This window comes from Tiliqua scincoides, chromosome 3 (assembly GCF_035046505.1).
Source record: "Tiliqua scincoides isolate rTilSci1 chromosome 3, rTilSci1.hap2, whole genome shotgun sequence".
Taxonomy (NCBI): Eukaryota; Metazoa; Chordata; class Lepidosauria; order Squamata; family Scincidae; genus Tiliqua; species Tiliqua scincoides.
Genome location: NC_089823.1, coordinates 152,784,969 through 152,808,882, shown reverse-complemented (window position 1 = coordinate 152,808,882; position 23,914 = coordinate 152,784,969). Strand labels below are relative to the sequence as shown.

The 23,914-nt window shown below is 41.6% G+C and overlaps 1 protein-coding gene and 1 pseudogene across 1 annotated transcript in view; both read left to right on the top strand.

Annotated features, from left to right (window-relative positions):
• The window catches only part of CDH23 (cadherin related 23), a 453,381-nt gene that overhangs the window by 115,910 nt on the left and 313,557 nt on the right, over positions 1-23,914 (top strand). The window lies entirely within an intron of this gene.
• Positions 17,420-17,510, top strand: LOC136647103 (small nucleolar RNA SNORA17; annotated as a pseudogene).

Sequence of the window (23,914 nt, the reverse complement as noted above, 5' to 3'; positions counted from 1 at the left end):
AATACTGTCTGCTGGGAAAGCCCTTAGTAAAGATTCTTTTTCATTTGTAAAGTGTGATGGAGGAGGGGTAGGAATTGGTATGATTGTACAGAGCCCCTCTCCTGAGGATTTTTATCTTGTACACCATACCATGTAAATTATAGCCCTTCAACCTTCAGTGGGAAGAGCACAAAGTTCTGCTTTCAAACTTGAAGGCATTTTGTTATTAAATGTGTACACCTGGCTGGAGAGAGCTCTCACTTGAACAGAATCCGCATCCTAGCAGAGAAAAAAATTTAAAAAGTCAACTGTCTAAAGCTGCTTCAAGGAGTACAGAGAGCAGAGATAGGCCCAGAATTCAGATAACAGAATGTCCAGAATTGTGATGCCTGACACAAGCCGTGAAATTAAAACTTTCTCCTTCCTTCCCCACACCCACCATATAGTCCCTTCCACCACTAGAAATAATTTGAATAGAGGTTTATTTTGTATTTAAAGCTAGGTCATTCTGCAGGATTTCTTCATTTTGTTTTCACTTTACCTTGGAACACCTGTAGCAAAAGGAAAAAGAATGTTTGTGTAATGTTCTCATTCATACCTCTGCTAAAGAGATATGTGGCGCGGGTAAGGCAGAACCGCCCCATTGTAGTCCATGGAAAAGCGCTGCCCTGCCTGCTTACACCTGAGGAGGCTCTCCTTCCTCCCAAGGAGGCTCTCCTTATACCAGCTTTCTCAGATGTAAGGGGAGCCTCCTCAGGTGTAAGCAGGCAGGGCAGCAGTGGTGCTTTTCCATAGACTATAATGGGTTGGTTCTGCCTCACCTGCTGCCCCCGCACTGTATGTTGCTGTCTTTCTATCTGGGCAAAGTGGCACTTTTTCAAGTGAATAGGTTTAGGATTCCCCATTCCAAAATCTCAGACCTTTACAAGCTACAAGGATATACATGCTTGTGAACTGTATTTATTTCTTTGAAAACTTTTTACTGCTTCTGCCATTATTTTATTTTTTAGCAGCAAACTGGCAGGGGTTTGTGGGAAACAACTGGAAAAAGGGTCTTCTGCTGTATACCTGACTTAAAGCCCAATCCTATCCACACTTTCCTGGGAGTAAGCCCCATTGACTCTTATGGGATTTACTTCTGAGTAGACATGCATAGGATTGGGCTGTTAGACCCCCTTTTCCAACACTGCTTTCCTGGAGGTTTCAGAAATTTTAGGAGTGGGGTCATTTTCCTTGTGTGACAGGAGTAGTGGGGTCTTGTAGGACTGATTTGTACATTCAACTAGTCATGCTCACACATGATGAGGACCATGCGCACACATCCACCCTGAAATTTAAGCACATGACAAATTTACTTCATGCCACTGTAGTATTGTATTTAAATTACATAGGGGAATGGGATGTGCATGCAGAACTTGGTCAGTGTCCAAACTGGCTTACTGTGATTATAAAAATTCAGTTGAACTGGAGAAAGCAGGTGCATACATGCAGTGCTAGTTTTCAAAATCACTTCGCTTTCCAAAACTAACAGTATATTCTTATAGTTTTTTTAAGGCTGCTTCTTGACAACCAGTCAAGAAATACAGTTTTGCTTCTTTTTTGTTGGGTATCTTTCAAATAAAATATTGCTTGCTTCAGCCCCCAACAGGTGTGTGTCAGATTTTAACCATCAGCCATTACAAAATATTAGGTAAGAACCTTTAGCTAGCAAGCCCTATAAAAACCTTGAGAGGAGATCATTTTGTATATGTGTATTTTGTATATTGTGCTTTCAGCAATACAAAGAAGATTCTTCCAAGGAACTCTTCTTCAATCTAATGGGTCATCACTGATAAAGGCTTTTATTTTTTTAATTAGCCAATCACATTGGTTTGGCAAGTTGGGTTAAAAAAATGCTGGTAGCACTTGTGATAAGACTGAGAAGCAAGAAAGCAAAGTATCAAAAGGAACTATGACCCCAAAACTTTTGAGTCAGGAGTATTAGAGAGACAGATGCAACCTTAATAGTGGTAGTTAGGTCTTCAAAATGCTGCAATTGGCAAATCCACAAAGCTGTCAGTACCACAAGACATCAGTACAAAGTTTTGCAGAAGTAAAGGTATCTTATATGCAGTCACTGGCTGATTCTGTGTATTGTCGAATACTGTGATGGGACTTAATGGAGCATCAGAACTATGGGACATGGTTAGGGCTTGATTTGTTGCTGCTCCTTCTGCGCTGACAGGTACTGATTCTGGCACTGGTATATATTCTTTGGAAATTGTGTGTTTATACACAACTGCAGATATAAGAAGAGTTAGAAGTATTTGCATAAAGTAACTATGAAATATACATTTTAGAAAAAAAAGGGAGAAAAATTCTAGAATATGTATTTTCACCTTGAAATTAACAATTTGGTTTCTTGGGACTTAAGAGGGTTGAGTGGATTTTGGTATTGTGCAATAATGTCACAAAATACTAATGTGGGCAACTACTGTATATGGCTGACATTTCCCTATATTGTATTCTTGTAGTGATATGATGGACTTGAGCGACTTCTATTCTGAACCAGGTGAATCTACAGGTTTCTTTAGATCTGCAAACAGCTCCTTTTATGGTCTCTTTTAATTTTTATTTAAAACTTTCTGTATTTTTCCACCAGATCTCTTTCTCTCCTTTCCATTAAAAGATTCTGTAGACAAAGGTGTGTGGTAATCTGGAAGATTCTGCATGGCCCTCTATATGGAGGGAAGAAGCAGTCCACACCGCTTATAAACCTGCCGTTCCGATGCATCTAGCTGACTCAGGCTAGCCACTGCCATAAGTTTCTTTTGAAATACAGGCGTCCCCCACTCATTTAGTGGGTTAGGGACTGGAGCAGTGGTGAAGAGCTGAAATGGTTGAAAAGTAGAACCCTGGTCTTTCTACAGTTTAGGAATGTTGCTTCCAATGCTTTTTTAACTAGCAAATTGCAAATGCCTTTTTTATCTTGCAAATTCCTGCTGTCACACAAAGATTTCTGCAAGAGGACTCTCATTAACATCTTCAGGAATAGGAACAGACCCAGAGCTAAAGTTGGCATGCATGCTGTCTCTTTCTCACACACACATACCAAAACATTTTGAATCATCATGTCATATGCAAATAAACATGGGGGAGGGCAATTTTAGCCTTTAGAACAGCAGAGAGAGGTTGAAAGAGCATGTGTTGAATAAATGACTTCTGGGTATAATTGAAATGTGTTGAAGGAGTGGATAGTCGAAAAATGAATCATCAGAAAGCGGGGGATACCTGTGCAAAACAGATTCATTGCTGCCAGAAAGGGAGTTGGCTTTCACACCAATGTAAAACTGTCCTGACCTTTCTTAATCCGCTTCCCATATATATAACCCCCAAAGTCTGGGGTTCTCTCAGCATAGAAGCTGGTGTCCAGAGGAGTGATAAAAGGGAATCAACTAACCAGGCTACCCCAAACTCCTTTGCATCTACACTTGCCCTGGAAATAGCATAGCCTTGAACAGCCATAAGATCAAGGAGAGGAAGATTTTTCATCTGGGCAGAAAGAAACTGGCAAGTGTTGTTTTTTTTAAAAAGTTAATTTTTTAAAAAGCAAACATAAAAAGGGAATTGAAAAAATAAAAACAGGCACTTGCAATTAAGCAAAATGGGTCTTAGTGGCAAACAGAAAACAATGAACACCTAATTCTACTAACTAGAAGTAGTCCTGCTTGGAGACTTCCTCACTTAGTTGCAGCTTCTCTGTTCCTCTCCAGGGGGCACAGGAATGGTCAGCAATGTTGAGGTAACTTTGTCAAAGTTGGACTAAATATGAACACCACTGCAAACTCTGACTCCAGAGTAAACTTCTCTGATTGGCTAATTCCAAAGCAGATAAACCAAAGTCAACCTCTTGAACCTCATCTTGTCCACATTCATATGGATGGTCCTGACCAATGGCCTGGCATTTGCAAAACCCAGCAGGGAGGTGATCATTTCCTGCATACCCCCTTTGTTTAACCTGACAAGGACCACTTTCTCTGGCACTCCTGATTCACATCTAACTGAGCTGCCCCTGTGGTTACCAGTACCAGAATGGAGACAATGCCCAATGTCTTAGCTAGCTAGTGACTTAGGCTAGCTAGTGCCATGTTTACTTTTATACATGCACACACACTCTCTTCCCCCCCCCCCCCACAAGAGATAATGGGGGAAAGAGTGTCACTTATAAAAAAAACTGTCAGTACAGTAATTCTTCCTTTGCCCTCACACACAAATGAAAATGCAAAGACCAACTCAAAATGGAGATACCTATATTACTATATTTTATTTCCAGCCCCACCGTGTAACAGTCTTTCTTGGTTTTCAAAGAACAATCTCCCATTCCTCCTCTGGAGTTACCACAGAGAAATGATGAAATGGGCAGCACTTTTTAATCAGTGTTACATTAGATGGAGCTTATACTAGTCACTCTGCTTTATTACAGCTATTTTAAGGTGTGTGTGTGTGTGTGTGTGTGTGTGGAGCAGGGGGGGAGGGGATAACCAGGAGTTAATGCTATGCTGCAAGCCTGGCTTCGCTGGATTCTGGCAGGTGGTGAAGTACATCAGCACATCTAGGCAGTAAAGAAAAGAGCCAAAATGGAAAAATAACTGCACCAGCAGACTAAAATGGTGCTTAAAAACAAAGTAAAGGAACATTTAATAACAGAGGGTATGGGTTAAAGTGGATGGAACAAGGCTACATCATCACTTCTAATCAGTAGAATCAAGAGCAGTTGCAATCACTGCAGTGTGGGAAAAAGGAACCTCGAGTAGCAGAGGGCAAAATGGAGTTGAGATGGAGAAGTTGTCATTGCAGTTAGGCAGGTTATCTTTTTTTTTCCTCCCAAGAAAACAGAAAATGAAAAAAGCCTCCATTTTATTGGTCCTCACTACTGATGTGATTGAGATGATCGGGAATTTTTTGCTCTCTTCAGAGCATGAGAGTCCTTTGGTATATTGTAATGGTGACTGAAGTTAATCTCTCCCAATGCCAGGCATCTTTTAAAATCTCCTCACAAGAAAAACCCCATGTCTTGTAAGGCAAGGAAACATTTTCAGAGCTAAAAGTTCTTAACATTTTTAGGGTGCAGTCCTAACCTGCGCTGGAAAAGGCAGGCCGACTGTTCAAGATTTTAGACCCTTTACCCCCGAGCAATGCCACAGGCAGCCCTATGGAGCTACTTGGATCTGCACCTGGGCAAATCTGAGCAGCCCATCCGCTTGGGATGGGAGTTGGAATCCAGCCTGTGCAACTGTGGCCAACTCCAACCCCCTCCCAGACCCAATCCGTCTGCTGGGCTGCCCTCTTCCCCAGAAACGCCCCCTCTCCACCTCCATTTCTCCCTACCTTTGCTCTCTCCCACCCCCTGTGCTGGTCTGCCTGGACCAGCATAAACCTACCTCCATGTGTTGGCCTGTCCTACTTCCAAGTCATCGTGGATGTGCTTTATGGCTCGTTTGCGACAGCTGGGAGCCGGCATAAGAGACTTGTGCCGACTCCCGGGGGAGGGTTAGGATTGCACTGCCAATCATTTAGTTTCCTGTAGCTTAATCTGTCAGTGATGTCATGACCGGAAGTGGCATCATCAAGCAGGGAAATTTTTAACAGTCCTAGGCTGCAGTCCTATCCTTACTTACCTAGGAGTAAGCCCCATTGACTAACATTGTTTAAAAACATATACATTGTAGCCTGTTAAGTGCACATGTGTAACCTTTCCCCCAAATGCAGTCACATACCATGGTAGCATCAAGTCGAATATATTAAAAATAAAATAATGACATGAATGGGGACCCACCTGAAATTGGCTTGTGACCCACCTAGTGGGTCCCAACCCATAGTTTGAGAAACACTACTGTAGCTTAACTTGGGATATGTACAGCTGAGAAGTTGAATGAGCATTTAATAATGAAAAAGAAAAAAGTGAGAAGAAAATGGGTTTGGCCTTTTGACTTCTGCAGATTTGCAGGGCCAGTGATTCCTAGCACAAATTGGTATAATAATGCTAAGGCTTTGGGACTGCCTTCTTGAAGAGGTCTGTCAGTACTCCATCCTGCTGCATGACCCATCTCTTCGCACAAGCCTTCAGCAGCAGAGAGTGGAAAGATAACATCCTTCTGTTGCATCACTGTTGCTGTTACTTCTAATATTTTTGGCTGATATTTTTAACTGATGCTATTTTTAAAATAACTTCTTATATTTTTTTTAAATTAGTTTTGATTCATATTTTTGTAAGCTGTGCCAAATGGAAACAGGCAAAAAAATCAGATTATAAATATCATTACAAGAGAAGGGAAAATGACTGGTTTTTGCTGTTCCTATGAAGTAAAAGGTTTGGAAATATCATGACTTTTAAGATCAACTAGAAGTGCCTTCAGGGTCATAATACAGAACACATCAAATGCATCTGTGTCTAGCTTGGACTTTGCATTAAAGCAAGCACTGCAGGTGCATGGTGTGGCTGGGTGCTCTATTCAAACTGGGACTATAGCACAGAGGTATGGGGTGTTTATTTCTGTGCCATTTTTCGGACCAATGATACCCTCTTAATGATGCTGTGACCCCCCAAATGTGCCATTGAAAGAAATAATTGCATAAATGACATTGTATAATAATATAATTTGGTTTAAAGGGAGGGGGGAATAACCTTACAAATTCCTGTACAGTGTTGCCAGTTTCTGTTTTAACAAACAAACCAGAATTTCATGTGTTCCACTTGCCTGGCTCATTGGAGCCTCTAGGTAGCAAACACCTTCACTTGCATCGTGGATTTCGTTGCGCCTAAAGCTTAACATTAAAGAAATTTGTATTTCAACTGGAAATTTTGATCCCATAGCTGAAATGTCAGGTTTTTGTTTCTATGAACCAACATGGAGCAGGTTGGCAACTGTGTTACTGATTTTTCAAGGAGTAAATGAATCAAGACCAAAATATTTTGTCAAGAGGGCTTTAACCAACTGCCTGCAGCTCATTTTTTAATCAGCTAAAGGGAAAGAGAAGGTTTTCATGGGGAAGGCCAGCCCATTTTGGAATGGGTTATCAGAAACATGGGCCTTCGTCATGTTAAATTTCCTTCATTCATCTCTGTGATGTCTGTTTTCCTTGAGTAGAGTATATTGATCTTTATGCCTAAAGCAAAATGATTGAGAAACTCTGAAATGCATCTGTTAGAGCTTTGGAGAACCTGTGCCATCTGGCATCAGAGTACAGGAAAGGAATATAGCAGCCTCTTGAGAAGGAGCCACAAAGCAGCCCAAATTTGTTATGCACTTACTCATCTGCCATTGTGCTTTAGTGCAGTGGTTCTCAAACTTTTTAGCAAGGGACTCATTTTTGAGACTGACAATCCGTCCAGGACCTACTGGAAGTGAGTCATCAACCTAAAAGTGATGTTGATGTCATCATCAAACAGGAAGCACCCTTATTGTGATGCCAGAGCTGGAAGTGATGTCATCAAGCAGGAAGTGACATCTCCCTTTAATACAGTCAATGCCACAAGGTTGAGGCACAAGTATTGACTGTATTAAAGGATGATTATCTCATGGCACTTTATGAGCTTTTATTGGGCCATAAAAGCTTTATCTCAGCCATTTTCCAATAGCAAAGTATAAGGGGGAAAAAGCCTATTTACAGCCCTGACACAGCAAAAAAATATCCTGGACTGTAGGGTTGCCAGAGCAAATATTATGCAAAGGTCAGCTTGGAAGAATGTCAGCATCTCAGCTTATCAGAGCCACAGTAAACCACAATTTCATGAGATGGAAACCTAGAAAAATGAAAGCAAATGCAAACAGCTTATCAGAGCCCTGGCAAGCAAGGGCTTCCTACAGCACCAATCCCAAGTCAAGCTTACAAAACTGTTCACTGCGCACTCACCAGCAAGGCAGCAAAAGAAAGCCCAAGGGCAGATTTCTGCTTTGCATTTCAGAGACCATTCCTTGCATAAGATCAACAAATGCACCTTCCCACCTTCAGCTATAAACAATTTCAAGTAGTAAAAGGTAGAAGTAAGGCTTTCTTCCTCCACTTTTCAAGGGAAAGGAGGTATATAATGGTATAAAGAAGGAGGGGAACAGGAAATCAGAAGGTTACCCAGGGGGATGGGGTTGGAAAAGTGGGAATTTGGCATTAGTGGGAAGGGAGAGGAGAAGAATTAGTGGGAAGGAAGTGGGAGAAATTTTCCTCAAAATGCTTTCTGAGAACAGTGTAACATCCTCACTGTCCCAAGAGGCAGTGTGTGTGTGTGTGTGTGTGTGTGTGTGTGTGTGTGTTTCAGGAGAGCTGCCAGGACAACATCACTGCAATTCTTTCAACCCTTTTCACGTACCCCTGCAGATCACTAACTTGCTTAATTCACTCCCCCATTTCCTCCACCACATTTCACATACCCCTGCAGATTCCCCAATTGCTTAATTCACTCCCCTGTTTTCCCCACCCCATTTCACATACGCCTACAGATCACCAACTTGCTTAATTCACTCCCCCAATCCCCTACCCCATTTCATATACAACTGCAGGTCACCAGAATGCTTAATTCACTCCTAATTCTCCCAGCCCGCTTCTCATGCTCCTGCAGATCACCAACCAGCTTAATTCATTCACCCCAGCAGCAGTCCTGAAACTTCTCTAGGCTCAGTGGAACCTATTAAAATGGCGGTGCCCAGATTTGGCATCTTCCAAGGTGGCACTACCAACCTCATTTGCAATCTTCCGAGCTGCCAGCCTGTTGCAACCCACCAAAGATCAGGTCATGACCCATCAAGTGGGTTGCAACCCACAGTTTGAGAAATGGTGCTCTAGTGGTTAGTTGTAGACTAGGGGAAGACCAAGTTCAAATCCCTGCTCAGCTAACTACATCCCCATAGAGTTGTTGTGAGGATAAAATGGTTGGGGGGAAAGCATGCATATTGCACTGACTTCCTTGGAAGACGGTTGGGGTAAAAATGTAGTAACTAGAACTCTAATGTCTCAGCGTTGTGTTGCTATGGAAACACTTCTGTAAGGGTGGTCTTGGTCAACTGTTTATCAGTTCATATTCAGTAGAAAGATATTTGACAGGAATATACTCTTTTCTATTTATAATTCTGTCCCCATACTGTCATTGAGTTAGGTTCAATTTGTGCTGGTTCCTTTTTTTTAATATGGTCAAAATTCTTTCAAGATGATCTTGCCCAATCATGGTCACTGTTTATTTGCACACTGACAAACACATTTGAAACTAGCTGTGGTAAGTACTAGCTCTCACCAGTGCATCCGACTTTAAAATATTTGCTGTGTCAAATAGATGTAGTCCAAATAAAATCACTTAGTCACTATTAATTTGAAAACTGGCCTCAATGGAGCTGAATGAATAAGTGGTGTAGTATCACAACCTTGTTTGGGACAGTGATCATTTTTAATAGAGGGTGCTGAAGATCATTGTGAAGTAACTCATAGCTATACAGCTGTTCACATTTTCTGTCAGTGATGATTCTCTGTCAAAGGTCCTTTTGGTTATAGATAGAGTTAAAAGAAAAATGAGCAGCCAAGTTCAGCTGTCAGGTCAAGATCTCATGCCCATGTTTTCTACCTGGAAGAGAATAACATGAAATAAAACTGGCAGCTGGCATGTCAGCCTCTTCTTCCTTCTTGTCATCACTACATATACCTACAAGGACTCTTTGCCTATATAACAGGTTTCTTTTTTAGCAGTAGGTGCTAAGTACTTTCTGCTTGACAGGTTGAATGGAGCAGCAGCAGAGGCAGAGAGAGGGGAGCGAAAGGAATAAGTGGCATGAGCAGTAGTGACATGCTGCTGCTTGGGAGCTTGTGGTAACTTTGGGCTACAAGGAATAATGGGTCACCCATAAAATATTTCATGTATTGGGGGTAGCTGGGAAGCAAAATACTGTAGTGACAAAAGATGGATTGGTTATAGATTAAAATGGGGCAATGAGTGGCAAAGGAGAGGGAAGGCAAGGGTTGAAAAAGATAATTTGAAGTGGTCTTTTTGTCTGTCATTGTTCAGCAGATGTAGTAGTAGTTGACAACCTTCAGTCTTGAAAGACTATGGTATTGTCATTGTTCAGCAGATGTACATATTCTGTTTTGGTGGACAAGTTGTGACTGTCTGCAGCAAAAGCATATACCCTACTGGCAAATATTATGTCCAAAGTTTCTTTTAGTCCATATGCCCTACTGGCCACAAGGTGATCTGTGTATCCCAGGAAGCTCATGTTTGTGTACAGACCCCCTAAACATTAGAACTAAGCTGAGCTCCCTTTGGCTCTGGAGGGTGGGGGGGAGGAGTTATTCACCCATATCCACTGTTTCACTTAACCGCAGGAGGTTCTGCAATGGAACCCCTGCAGATACGGGGCATACTGGTACTCTACATTTAAGGTGGAAGAAATAGAACAGGTTTTTATTGGCCTACATTTCTAAAACTGAAGTTCAAGAAAAGAGGGAGTCAAGTAATGTACTCCTGAAAAATAAAGTCATATAGAATGGAAAAAATGATGCCAGCTTTCTCAGTGTGAGACTAAGAATTTCATGCATACCAAGCGGTTTGTGAGAACAACATAAAATCAGGCAGATATTGAGAAATCCATGTTGTGCAATCATTATATTCTGGCAAATCCATATGCTCTTTTCTCCTCATCTATAATTTGCCTGAAAGATGGACATAGGAGATAGAAAAACAGTATTTTAGAGAGTTTTACTGACTTTCTCTGTTGCATACCAAGAGCATGTTTCTATCTTGCACTAAGAATAAATTTTGTCAATGAGTGACAGGGACCAGAAGATAAAACAGAACTGAACTCTCTCAGTTTTGCTTAGTTGAATATGTTTAGTAAAAGAAAAACTCAAGCTATTGTCAGAGATAGCAAACTGGTGGCTGACTTATAAGCAAAAACAAATGGAGAATACCCTCAAAGCAACTATTTTCCAGCATGTTGAGTTACTTATCTTGATGAAGACTATGTTAGGTTCAAGTTGTTATGATGTTAAGCAGATAGAATGAAAATATTTTGTTTTTTCCAGTTCTTTTTGTTCTACTCTGCTATCACTTAGTATTGCTGTATTGATGATTTTTACTGTATTGATGATTTTGACTTGTTTTTCTTCTTCTCGACTAGTTATGTCTAGTATATTGTGCTATAGATGTTTGTCTGTCTGTAGTCAGAAATCCTATAATTTTTTGGCATCTTCATTTTCAACAACTTGTTGAATGTCGTTGTACTGAGATCTCACAGACGGATTACCACTTGGCCAGACGTACTGCCCCATAACCATTTATATAATTATTCTTCGCCAGAGTTTGACTCGGCAGAGTCAACCTGAAATGTTAACTTGTGCAATGTGTCACCTGTTCAGAGAAGCAGCATGCAAGTTTAATATCACCTTAGATTCACCTGCTGTTCTCAGATGGACCTATTTCACAGCTCTCTCTCCCTAACCCTGTGCAACCTGTGTTCACTTTGATGTACCATCATCTCATGTGTCTGCTTACCATTCTTCTAGGACCTCTTTGCCAGTTGTACAAAATCCCCAAAGAAGAGGAAAAAAACCCAAAACCTTAAGCTCACAGTATAACCCACAATGCTTAGTAAAACATAGCTTTAGCATATGCTGAAGGCAGAAATTCCTTCCTTATTCCACTGCTTCTCATACTGTGGAATGGGATCCCCTTTGGGGAGTATAGCAATTACCAGCATGATCATTGGTGATCAAGCAGCTGTAGTTTGCTTCAACCAAATGGCCAGCCATTCTAACTGGGGAGCAGCAGGGAGTGGCCAAAATGCCCATGCTCATTTTAAGTCTTTTCTTGCCAGTTCCTTGCTGCTTCCTCCAGTCATGCAACAAATTGAATAGTATAGCCAAACAGGAACCCATTCAGAAGCAACAAGGTTCTGGGACACTTTTTTAGGGGCCAGAGGGGCTGTAGAAGGCAAGAACGTTCTTGGAAACACACATGGAACTGCATGCAGTTCTTTAAATCTTGCCTTATATTGGGGGCCCAGACAGGGCCAGTCCAAGTTCTCCTGGCACCTGGGGTACCATGCCAAATTCGCCCCGTCCCATACTTGGTAATACACCAGTCTCTGTTTTTTGTATTCCCTTTCCTATTCTGGGAATGGGGGGAGAAGTATAGGAGGGTGTGTGGGTGTAGGTGGGCACCCTGTGATAATCCACTGCCTGAGGTGAGTGCTTCGTAGTATAACCCAGTCCTAACCAATTTTCTAGCACCGATGCAGCCACAACAAAGGGGTGCACACTGCATTCCGTGATGGGGAACAGTCATGGAAACCTCCTCAAGGTTAGGAAGCATTTGTTCCCTTACCTCAGGACTGCATTGCACCTGCATCGGAGCTAGAAAATTGGGTAGGATTGGGCTCATGGATGGGTCAGTCTTAGACCCAGAAAATAAAAATATGTTCAGAAACTGAGGGGAGTGGGGTACCCTGTTTTAAAAAAGAGACATTACTGTGCTGTTTGCAGCAAGGAAACGATTGAAACATTAACTTCAGCAGAGTACAAAGAGAATTTTCTATGTGTAAAAAAAGATAGCAATTTATCGGCACTGAGTAGGTTTTTCTTTTACAGCTGCTTCCAAGTGGTTAGGGTCCAACTTTCATTTAAAAAAAATCACCTCTCTTTGCCCTATCACATAAGAACATCTGAGAGCAGCTTCCCAAGTTACTCTATCCATCTGCGAAGCCTGTATGACAGTATCACAGATTGAGATGTGCCCTCTTTCTTGGTAGCTTTCCTAAGGTGGGATTTTATTTTTATATGTACACAGGTACTATGATTAGCTCTTATTCATTAAATATGTAACTGGTGGGCTTTGAATATTTTGTAATCTACTGTGAGTACTGTGATAAAAATCCAAATACATAAATAAAATAAGAACATTTATTGGATATTTTTTATATTGTTGAGCCCAGTGATTCCTTAGTGCTTGACAACAGCTTTTCTGTAATAAATATGATGATTATAATAAACCATTGAGCAAATGAAGTAGTATTAGCACACAAATGTATACATAAAATCTATGTATATATTTGTAATATGTTGTATAAATTAATGCAGTACCTAATGATTCGTGATTATTATTTGAAGGGTCCTACTGTTACATACTTATTTGTCATTACTTGTAATAACACTGATGGTAATGAATTCATTTGTATTAATGTGAGTGCTTTGTAGACTTCCATTGAAATTCTGCGTTAATTAATGTACCATTAAAATAAAATGTCACCCAATTAATATTGAATGGAGGTGATATGACCAGTATCCTATCATTAGAATTTCACTTATAATTCATTGTATTAACAGACATTTAATGAAAGTAATTTGCAATCCATAGCAACTCCTCATCAGCCTCCATGGACCACCAGCATTAAACAGGAGCTGTTGGACCTCTGTGTGTGTGTGTGTGTGTGTGTGTGTTTTAAATTTCACTATTGAATTGGGGATAGTAGAGCACTTTTAAAATTGGTGGGTTGTATGACCTTTCCTCAATCTTATCCTACATCCATTCTCAGACTTTAGAAAAATTCCCTTAGGTATAGTTCAGAATCTGTTCTAGATAGTAATAAAATCTTGTCTTCCTAATGCAGTGGATCCCAAACTTTTTAACATCAGGACCCACCTAAAAAAAAGTTTCACAGAGCTGCTCAAGACTCTATGGCTATAATGATGATTGGGCAGCACTGCTCCCCCAGGTAGAAGATTATTTAACCATTGGTGCACATAGCCTGATCTGCCTTGTCAGTTTTGTGACACACCAAAAATTGGGTTGTGACTACTGCTGGGCCACAGACCCACAGTTTGAGAACTGCTGTAATGTGTTTCACACCTGCCTTGAGGCAATCTATTTTGCTAGAGATTTGTCTCCTCATTATTTTATGCACTTAAGTTTGGGGGGGGGGGTGGAGAATCACATGATGATCTCAACTTCTCAATGTACCAACTGAGGGCCCAGTCCTATCCAGTTTTCCGGTGCTGGTGCAACCATGCCAATGAGGCAAGTGCTGCATCCTGTGGTGGGGTGCAGTTACAAAGGGCTCCTCAAGGTAAGGGGACATTTGTTCCCTTACCTCAAGGCTGCATTGCGGCTACACCAGTGCTGAAAAGTTGGATAGGATTGGCAGCCACGGACATCTGCAGCCCTGCACCCAGGGCAAAGCTCCGTGCCGGCGCCCCCCTGCGGGCTGTCGCCGCCCCCCTTGGGCAGAAATTTCCCCCCCTTACCAGAGGTTCACAGAGCCTCGCATGGCCTCCTCCCATGCTGGGGAAACATCTGTGAGGTTTCCTGGAGCTATAAACTGTGCTTCTGGCAAACCGGAAGCACAGTTTCCGCCCCCATCGGGAGCCTCAGAGAGACTTCCGCAGGGCCCTAGAGGCTGGTGCTCGGGGCATTTGCCCCAGGTCAGCCTATGGCAGGCATGAAACTGAGGATTGGGCCCTTAATGGTTTGTTTTAGCACAGTGGTTCTCACACTTTTAGCACCGGGACCCACTTTTTAGAATGAGAATCTGTCAGGACCCACTGGAAGTGATGTCATGACTGGAAGGACATCATCAAGCAGGAAAATTTTTTATCAATCCTAGGCTGCAATCTTATCCACACTTACCCAGGAGTAAGTTCCATTTACTATCATTGTTAAAAGCATATACATAGTAACCTGTTCAAAGAACAGATCTGTAACATTTCCCCAAATGCAGTCACATACTAGTGTAGCATCAAGTCTAATACATTAAAAATAAAATATTGAAATGAATGGGGACCCACCTGAAATTGGCTCGCAACCCACCTATTACTTTATATACTTTCTTGGAAGTAGGCCCCATTAAATACAATGGGACTTACTTCTGAGTAGATACGTATAGGATTATGCTGTAAATCTTGGACTTCATGTCTTATGGACCCTTACTGAGGATTTTCAAATAGTTAATCACACCATAAAACCAGTAAACAGAAAGAGATTCTTGGAACAAAGCTAGCAGCCTAAACTATAAGAAACCTTTCCAAAATCTCTCCTGCAAAATGAGAAAGGGGGTTGATTTGTGCATGGTTGCATGAATGAAATAAAACAGTGGTGACAGTACTGGAGGCAGAAGTTGAACAGAGATTCTCTATCACATTTGAACTGGGCACTTTTAAGAACATGATGATAGCATTATCCTCCATCTGGGGATGCTGAGAAATCTATTTTCTTCTCTCAGTGCTAAAATTGCTATTTGCCAGTTCTATTTGCCATTTTTAATAAGTGTCCCTAAACAGGAAGCTGACCTGCAAATATTATTATTTTTAGATCAGTGAGGAAAAACATGGTAACTGGAAGCACAAGCTGTTGCTTAATTAAACTGCTTGTACATGCAACAATTTTACAGATCTGCATAATAATGCCCCTGAGATTTGCATGTGCTTTGGGGTGGAGAAGATGATACAAAATTGACCCAATTGCAGATAATATGTACAGGATAATCAACAATGATTCTGATCTGCATTGTGTAATTTATGTATCAGTTCTTGAAGATAAGAGTCCTGATCATGCAATGTGGGAAGGTGGAAATATCCTTGACAGGAAATAAAGGAATGGGTTTGGAACAGCCTTGCCCATCTTTCAACTGAAAAGCCAACTCCTCTCAGAATAGGGAAGGGAGCAGAAGAGTGTGCCCTTTAGATTCCTGAGGGACATGTTTTCATGTTTAATCCACAGGTAGCATTTGCCACTGATATTCAGACAACCCTGCTAACTAGGTAAATGTGTACTTTTTCAAGTGGTGCTCCTCTTAGTGTAGTAGGAGGAGAGGAACTGTCCCTATTCACTCCAGCACAGTTTTTCTACTGGCTGTTTGCTGGTGTTCTGCATCTTTTTACTGTGACCTTTTTTTGGGACAAGGAGCCATTTAGACATTTGATTTTCTCCAATAACTACTTCATGAACTTTTTAGTTGTTGTTGAAAAGCAGTATATAATGTATAGTAAATGTGAGAGTTAGACCTCGAAGATCCAGATTCAAATCCCAGCTCAGCCATGAAGCTTCCTGGGTGACCTTGGGCAAGTCAACTCGCCTACCTGAGGCAGTCTCAGCCTCGCCTACCTCACAGGGTGGTTGTGAGGACAAAAGGAGGAGAGGAACTATATGCACTGCCCTGAGCTCCTTGGAGGAAGGCTGATATAGAAATGTGAAAAATAATTTAGTAGTAGTAATAAATCTGTCATGTCATGTTTTAGCATGAGCCCATTCTGTGGCTCTTGTTTAATTCAAAAGTTAATATGACTTTCACCTCAGAAAATATAATTATTTGACATAAGAGACACAAGCTGGAATCCTACATATATGGGAGTAAGCCCCATTGAACACAGTAGGACTTACTTCTTAGCAGACATGCACAGGATTGTGCTCTCAGTAAATTAATTAACTTCTACTTCAGGAAATTTTACATACCAATCCTTTTTGGACAGTGTGCCAGTGGTGCACAGACACCAGTGTGGCGTCTGTCATGTCCTCAGCCTGTCCTAGCAATGCTATTCCAACTATGCACGGATGCTGGTGTAACAAGAACCAAATACCAAACCTATCTTGGCAAAGCAACTCTGGTGCAGCAAAAGCATCTAAACCTTGGTTACACTGATATTTTGTTGTTATATTTTTTAATATATGTACCCTGCTTTCACAAACAATCCCAATACAACCAACAAAGAAATGTTCAATTAGCTAAAATTATAATGCAACAGCAACAGATAACAGACAATAAAACTACTGAAGGTAAAATGTAAAGAAAGGCATATTGTAAATTACAGCATCAGGTTCCAGCAGAAGCCCAGTATCAGTTAAACACCTTTGCCTGGGAGATATGGAAGATCTCACATTGAAGCTGCCCACATTGTATCAGGAGAGCAACTAGCAATATTGGTTTTGGATTTTTCTTATCTGTTGCAACTGAAAGCACCCAAATTATGCATAGGATTCCATCTGTTTTGGGAATAAGCTCCATTAAATGTAGTGGAACTGACTTTCTACTCAGAATGCAGAGTTCTAGGACTTAAAGTATGGTAACAAATTTAGCTATTCAACTTATTTATTTAAAATATTTCCATACCACTTTTCTGGTGCTCAAAGTGGTTTACAACATCTGGTTGGCAACCTTCAGTCTCGAAAGACTATGGTATAAGCCTACAGCACCCAGTATTCCCAGGTGGTCTCCCATCCAAGTACTAACCAGGCCTGACCCTGCTTAGCTTCCGAGATCAGACAAGATCAGGCATGTGCAAGGTTTACAACATAAAATATAATCAAATACAATAATAAAACATGTAAGTAAAAATATTAAAAGAAATTAAAATAATACAGATGCAATTAAAAACGTAAAAACAGCAATTTACAGCACAATCCCATCTGGCCCTTGAGCTGGTGCAAGTCCCTTGCGCTAGCCTGGAGGTGTCGCAAAAGTGCCTTAAGGCACTTTTGCACCACCATGGGAGTGAGGAGGCTGGTGCATGGATGTGCATCAGCCTCCAGAGGCCATCTCTGGCACCATTGCCCCAGAGGAAAGATGAGTTTACGCCGTCCATGTCAGGCTGGCATGGGAGTATGAGAAGGGCAGATCAGGGCAAAATGGAAGAGATCCAGCTGGCCTATCCTTTCCAGCATGGGTTAGGATTGGGCTGTTAGAGACCAATGGAATGTGAATGAGGAAGAAAAAACTTATACAGGAGAGTCCCTGTATCTGTGGATCCCATGTCCCCGGATTCACTTATTCATATATCGGGTCCATGGCCCCCCTCACTCACCCCCTCCAGAGGCAAAGCCCTCTGAAACCCTCAGGGGCTTACCCAGGCCTCCTAATGCCTTATAAGGCATTTAAAAAGTAACTTCCAGTTTTGTGGAGAAACCGAAAGTAGCTATTTTTTTTACTGCTGGGCTCAGAGAACCATCTGGAGGTGAGGGGAGCTGAGCTCCCCTCGCCTCTGGAGGGTGGGGGGGGCATTCATTTCACTTAATTGCAGGAGGTTCCAGAATGGAACCCCCACAGATATCAGGGCACACCGGTATAACCATTGTTTCTGTTAACAGCTGAAGAGAATGAATTTATTTTTACAGGGTAGGATAGGATCTTCCTGTCATTGGCGCCCAAGGAAGATTTCTGCAGAAGCAGATCATATGCACATTAGAGCTTTCTTTGTCAGTCTTTGTTTATCAGGCTGTCAACACAAGCAGAGGCATCCAGTGAAACAAATGTGAAAAGGTTCAGAAGAAGCTCTGAAGTGGATGATAATTCTTTTCCTATGGCAGTGTTATAAAATAAGGCCAATATTTTTTTTTCATATGGAACTGTTTTTTAATCTGCTATACTTAAAAATAACTATGGTCCAGAAATTATTAGCTACTGTTCTCTTTCTCTCGCCCTCAAACTTAGTCTTACCTGTATGGTGTGTGGCTATGCACCTCTGAACTGAGCTCCATACAGCATAGAGCTCAGCAATCTGGAAACAATGACTTAATGATGTCATTGTTGAGCATCTGGAGATGGCATTGCGACTCAGTCATGCATTGTGCAGGTGATGAAGGGGTCTGTGCACCAATGCTAGCCCCTTGGAAGGAATACTGGTTAGGAATAATACTCATCAACAAATTGTAGGGGTGGTGGTGCTTTTTGTGTGTGTTTAAAAGCTTCAGGCAAATTCACCTGTGGATGGAAGGGGATACCCACTTTCACAGGAGCATTCTAGGAGTTCTAGGAGTTGCATAAAATTTGCAATAAGTTATGTTCAAAGTTTCCAATGCCATTGTGTGCCTGTGTAATGTATAAAATACATGGCTAATGTTTATATTTTCATTTTGGTACTTTAATAGTTAAGAAAAGGTGGCTGATTTTCATTAAATATATCACGGCCTTGACTTCTGTTAACTCTAACATAGCTAAAAAGTGGTATTTTATTATAAGCCGGTAAGTCCCCATGTTCATTGCTGATATTTTTTCATGTAAGTCCCATTGATTTTAATAGGGCTTACTCCCAGGTAAGTGTTTATAGGATTGCAACCAAAGGTCTAAAGCCACATTCAAGTCATGTGTTCTCGTGACTCCTCTGTTGATATCTTGCCAGTATTTTTTATCTGAGAGGTAGATCCACCTACCTGAGAGAACCACCATGGTATAGTGCCTAGATAGCACTGGGTCTTGGAAACCAAAGTTAAAAATCCTTATTCAGCTACTACTGCTTACTGGGACAGTGGTTACATTGCAGCTTTTCTTACTTCACAGAGTGAGGAAAAGGGAGGGTTGGAGATAGTTCATGGCAGCTTATATGATTCTATGTGGTTATATATCAACAGATGTAGTTAAGGAAAGTATGGTGGATCTGTATAAGCTCTTTAATGGCAAGAAGGCACAAGATGCTTGACCATTCAGAGTTTGGTTTGCCTAGAGCATGGCCTGTGGAGGCTAGAAGAATTTGGGATTCCTGTGTTTGAATGTTGGGGTCTAAAACATGAGACAGTTTAGTCTGATTCTACAAAGAATAACAGAAAGGACTTTGTCTTGACCTGCTTGTTGTTCTAGCCCTAGCCTGACAATATACACTTGTCAGTCCATTTCCATTACCACCTCTCATTTCATCGACCTTCAGACAGCTGTTCAGCCAGATTGCTTGCCGTTTACACATTATTTGCATTTGGTATAATGTGTACGCTTTTGCATCCTAATCATTTTTACCAGCTTCTCTTTGTCCATTGTGGGGTGACTTTGCCCTGGAAGGGCCATATGGAAGCCTTGTGTCTGAATGTATACATGCAGACGTGCAAGGTTGTTTTTAGAGTAAAGTGCAATAGACCCTGGTGTTTATTAACAGCACAAAAGGGAATGTCACCAGCAAAATGTGGATTTCCCACAAGCTGTCACAGATACACAGAGGGGCTTTATTAATGGTTTTCTTGGATCAAGACAGAGAAGGATGTGGGTGGCATTAGCTTGCTTGGTCTAGTTAAAGAGTGACAGTGAGTGATGCCTTTTAAGAAGGCTACCTTGCTGCACATTGGTGAAGAAATCAGGATCTGGGATGGCAGTCCACTTCCTTTTCTCCAGTGCAATTATTGTAAAATGTTCCTTTGTAGAAAGGAAGCCATTACTTTCCCATATTACCACTATTAAACTCAAGAGGACATTTATGTGTCCCTCTGGTTCGGAAATGTTAATGTAGCAGTGACTCTGCCACACTGAAATGTTTGTACATCAGTTTGGATAAAGAAACAGAGGTCGTGCGCTGATACTTCCAAAACTGTTTTTTTCAAGTTAAATTCATGTTACTAACATTGGGATGTAGCATTTCTGGAAATGGGATTAATTCACTGGAGTGTTGTAGTGCAATTAAATGGTAACGTGAGATTCAGCGATTTCTTCACAGTGGGACACAAAAATAGTGTTTAATGGATTTTTTTGCTCCCGAAACAATAGTTTAAGGCTGAAAATGTATATGTAGTTACAAGGAAGTAAGCCCCATCGAACCTAGGCAGATTTAGTTCTGATAAAATGTTATTAATTAAAAACATTTATACGCTGCCCTTTGGTCACATATGGTGTAGTTTTATTTATTATTTATATAGCACCATCAGTGTACATGGCACTTTACATAGAGTAAAAAGCGGCAACAGCGCCGACTTAGCCAAGTCTGCTGGGCTTGTTGGAGCTGAGATAGGCCAAGATGCTTTGGAGCTCCAAACGCCGCCATCACTACCAAAGTTGAGGACCTTGGCAGTAAGAAGGGGTGAGGGCGGAGGGAGCTGAGGCAGTGCATGCACCCTAGCCGTAGATGTGGTGGCCATGGCTTTGAGGGGGTTGACCGCAGAGGTAGGTGCATGTGTATCTGACTGACCATGTCGGGCCTGCCTTCAGTTGGCTGGGGCTGAGACAGGGTTGCTCCGCTCCGAAGTCTTCGCCTCCTTAGCCAGTCTCAGTTCTGATGAGCCCAGCTGAAGACATGCCCACCAGGATGCACGTTGGCCAGCCAAATGCACACACGAACCTCAGTGGTCACCTACTCTCAAAGTCAGTCAATAGTGAAGAAGTTACCACCAATACATGAGGAAGCGGCAGTGGTAGCGGCTTCTTTACAATCTTGCTGCTTGAGAGATTATTTTGGACTGACTGTTTCTCATTAAGCCATTTCTGCCCAACATTGCATATACGCAACAGGGACCAAATGTGTACACGGGCAGAAATGGGTTAATGTATTACAGGAGGCAGGAGGTCTGGTCTAGAGGGTAGAGCCTCCGTTTGCCTGAAGATAGCATCTGAAGGTCGCCAGTTCGAGGCCACCAGCACCGTGAATGGCGTGACCTTGAAGCAGCTGACAAGCTGAGCTAAGTTATTCCACCTGCTCTTTGGCGTGAGCGAAGAAGCGTCTTGGCTGTCCTCCATGTGAGAGATGAAGGAGCTGCTTGTCAGCTTGCGTGGGAGGAAGCTGGAGGCCAGAATGTGATACTGGATCAGAAAGATCCATCTGAAATGTTGTGGTTCTTGAAAGATAGAACCTTTCTTCAATTGTAAAAATCCCTACGGGGATTTAGAACAGCCTACCTATGTAAACCGCTTTGAATTAAAGTCTGAGGAGAAATCTGACGACCAAGAAATGCGGTATATAAATATATAAATACCTGTAGTATTATTATTATTATTACGTTAGGTATCATTTCCAGGGATTTATTGCACAGTCCTAAGCATGTCTGCTCAGGAATAAGTCACATTTAGTTCAATGGGACTTACTCCCAGATAAGTGTGTATAGGTTTGCAGCCTTAATCTGGCTCCCACAGAACAAGAGTAGCTTTGGCAGGGTTATCCATTTTTGCTGTTCACTCCCAATTTGGCCAGCACCTAAACCTATGCACAGGAATGAATATTATAATAAGGGAAGAATTGTGCCAAGGTCTCTGTGGCATCTTCGTACTAGGATATGGATTAAAGTACATTTTGCCCATTTCTTATGGAGGACTAAATAAATGCTCGACCTTTCAACTCATGTTCAGTTCAAAACATAGTCCTTTGTAGAAAGGAGGTAGTGATTTGGGATTTAGATATCATATTTTTGAAAATCCAAGATTTTTCGATACAGTTATTTACAGTATACACTTTCCATACAGCATCTGAAATGTTTCATGTTTGTAGTATGAATACCGACATACGAGAAGAGGAAGTGATAGAAGGACAATGTGTTAGAATCGACTGTTAAACTCTGGTCAAGCATTTAACTAAAAATTAAAAATGAAATGGAGTTATGATTCTTTTAATAAAATGGGCAGCTGGCAATTTAATTTTTTAAAAAAATTTCTCTCCCTATACCCTCAGCTTTATTATTATCCAGTGCTTATCCTGTTACAGAAGAGTCAACTTGCATGATATAAGCTATCTCTCCTTCACACAGATGGGCACTTGGCACTAGGCCAGTTGGATGAGACTGTTGGAACGAGTCACGTTCTAGGTGTTCTGCAGCTCGTGGCCCGTGAAATGATTTTGCTACGGTGGAGAGATCTTAAAGGCACAGTGCAGATCTATTCTCCACTCAGGTTTATTCTTTGAGCAGGGTCTTTATTGTGTCTGCCTGCCTAATGTTTTTATACACTGACAGAGCTTCAGTGCAGTGGCTGTCTTATGCTCCTGATGTTCAATTTATTTGTGTGGGTGATGTGTTAGATTTAACCCTCACTAGTAAATCCCTGATACATTTCATGTCAGTTAGTGCAGGGCTCCTTCTGCCAGCCTACTAAACCAGTTTCAAACCCACTGTTGGAAAAGGAGGGACAGAGAAATCAGTTGAAGGTCCTTTCTCTTATGGTATAATCCACCTGGTTAGGCTGCTATCAATTCATACACAGGAGCAAAGTCTTGTTAAGGTTTCAAAAGAAATACTTTACTCACAGTTTCCAAAATTACATGTCTTCTGAGCAGTCAGAGGTTCCTAGTACTTGTGGAACAGAGAACCCTAAAGCTGTTCTCTTTGTGTGGGTGGATATGGGAGGAGGTGGTCTGCCACCCTACTGCTTCAAGTGTGTGGAAGAGAGATTATGGAAAAAGGGCAAGAAGAAAGTAGTATTAAGTATTAATGAAGTATACTTCTTGCAAGGATCATTTGATGGTTGCCATGCAGAGTCAAGCTGCATGGCTTGTGACAGCCCCAGTTCTCTGGTTGGGACTTCCTTGACCATCACAATAGTTGCCTATCCTGGGTGCACATTAGGGTAGCATAAGCCCCCTTTGAGCATCTGCAGTGGCGGTTAAGAGTGATCAAGCAGTGGGAGAAGCAAACTCTTACCACTACAACTGAGTGAAGTGGCTTCACGGCCCTCTGATGAGCTCACTTCTTGCCTGTAGCCCTGGTTCAGGTTACAGAGAACTGCACCTCCACCATGATCTTTTGCCAAAACTGGAACCTTGGAATTTTCCTTCTTCTTTTTCCCTTGGTTTTTCTCCCACTACCAGAAAACTCCCAGTTTTCCATTTCTAGTTCCTCCTGGGTAACCATCTTGATTTCTCTATCTCCTGCTCCCCCTCCTTTCTACTCTCCTTTGTTCCTTTACACACCCCTTTTTCTCTTGTAAGGATTTCCTTCTCTTTCCTTCACTCCTAGTTGAGTGACTTTTGAACATATTGCATTTTATATTTATTCCCCTTCCTATTATGGTGGTGCTATCATCACAGTAAAGGTTCTCTATTTTTCTTGTATGCCAGTCCATTGAATTGTGCCACTTACCATTGCACTTTGCCCCATAAACAGAAGATTTCCTCTGGGTGTGCACTTATACATGTCTTTAAAAGCATACCAGGTAACAAAACAGGGTCCTCATTTTTACAACAAAATATTCAAGTGAGTCAAGTGAACATTAAACACCCTCCTCCCTTGTTCGCTCTGTGAAACACTTTTCTCCCCAAC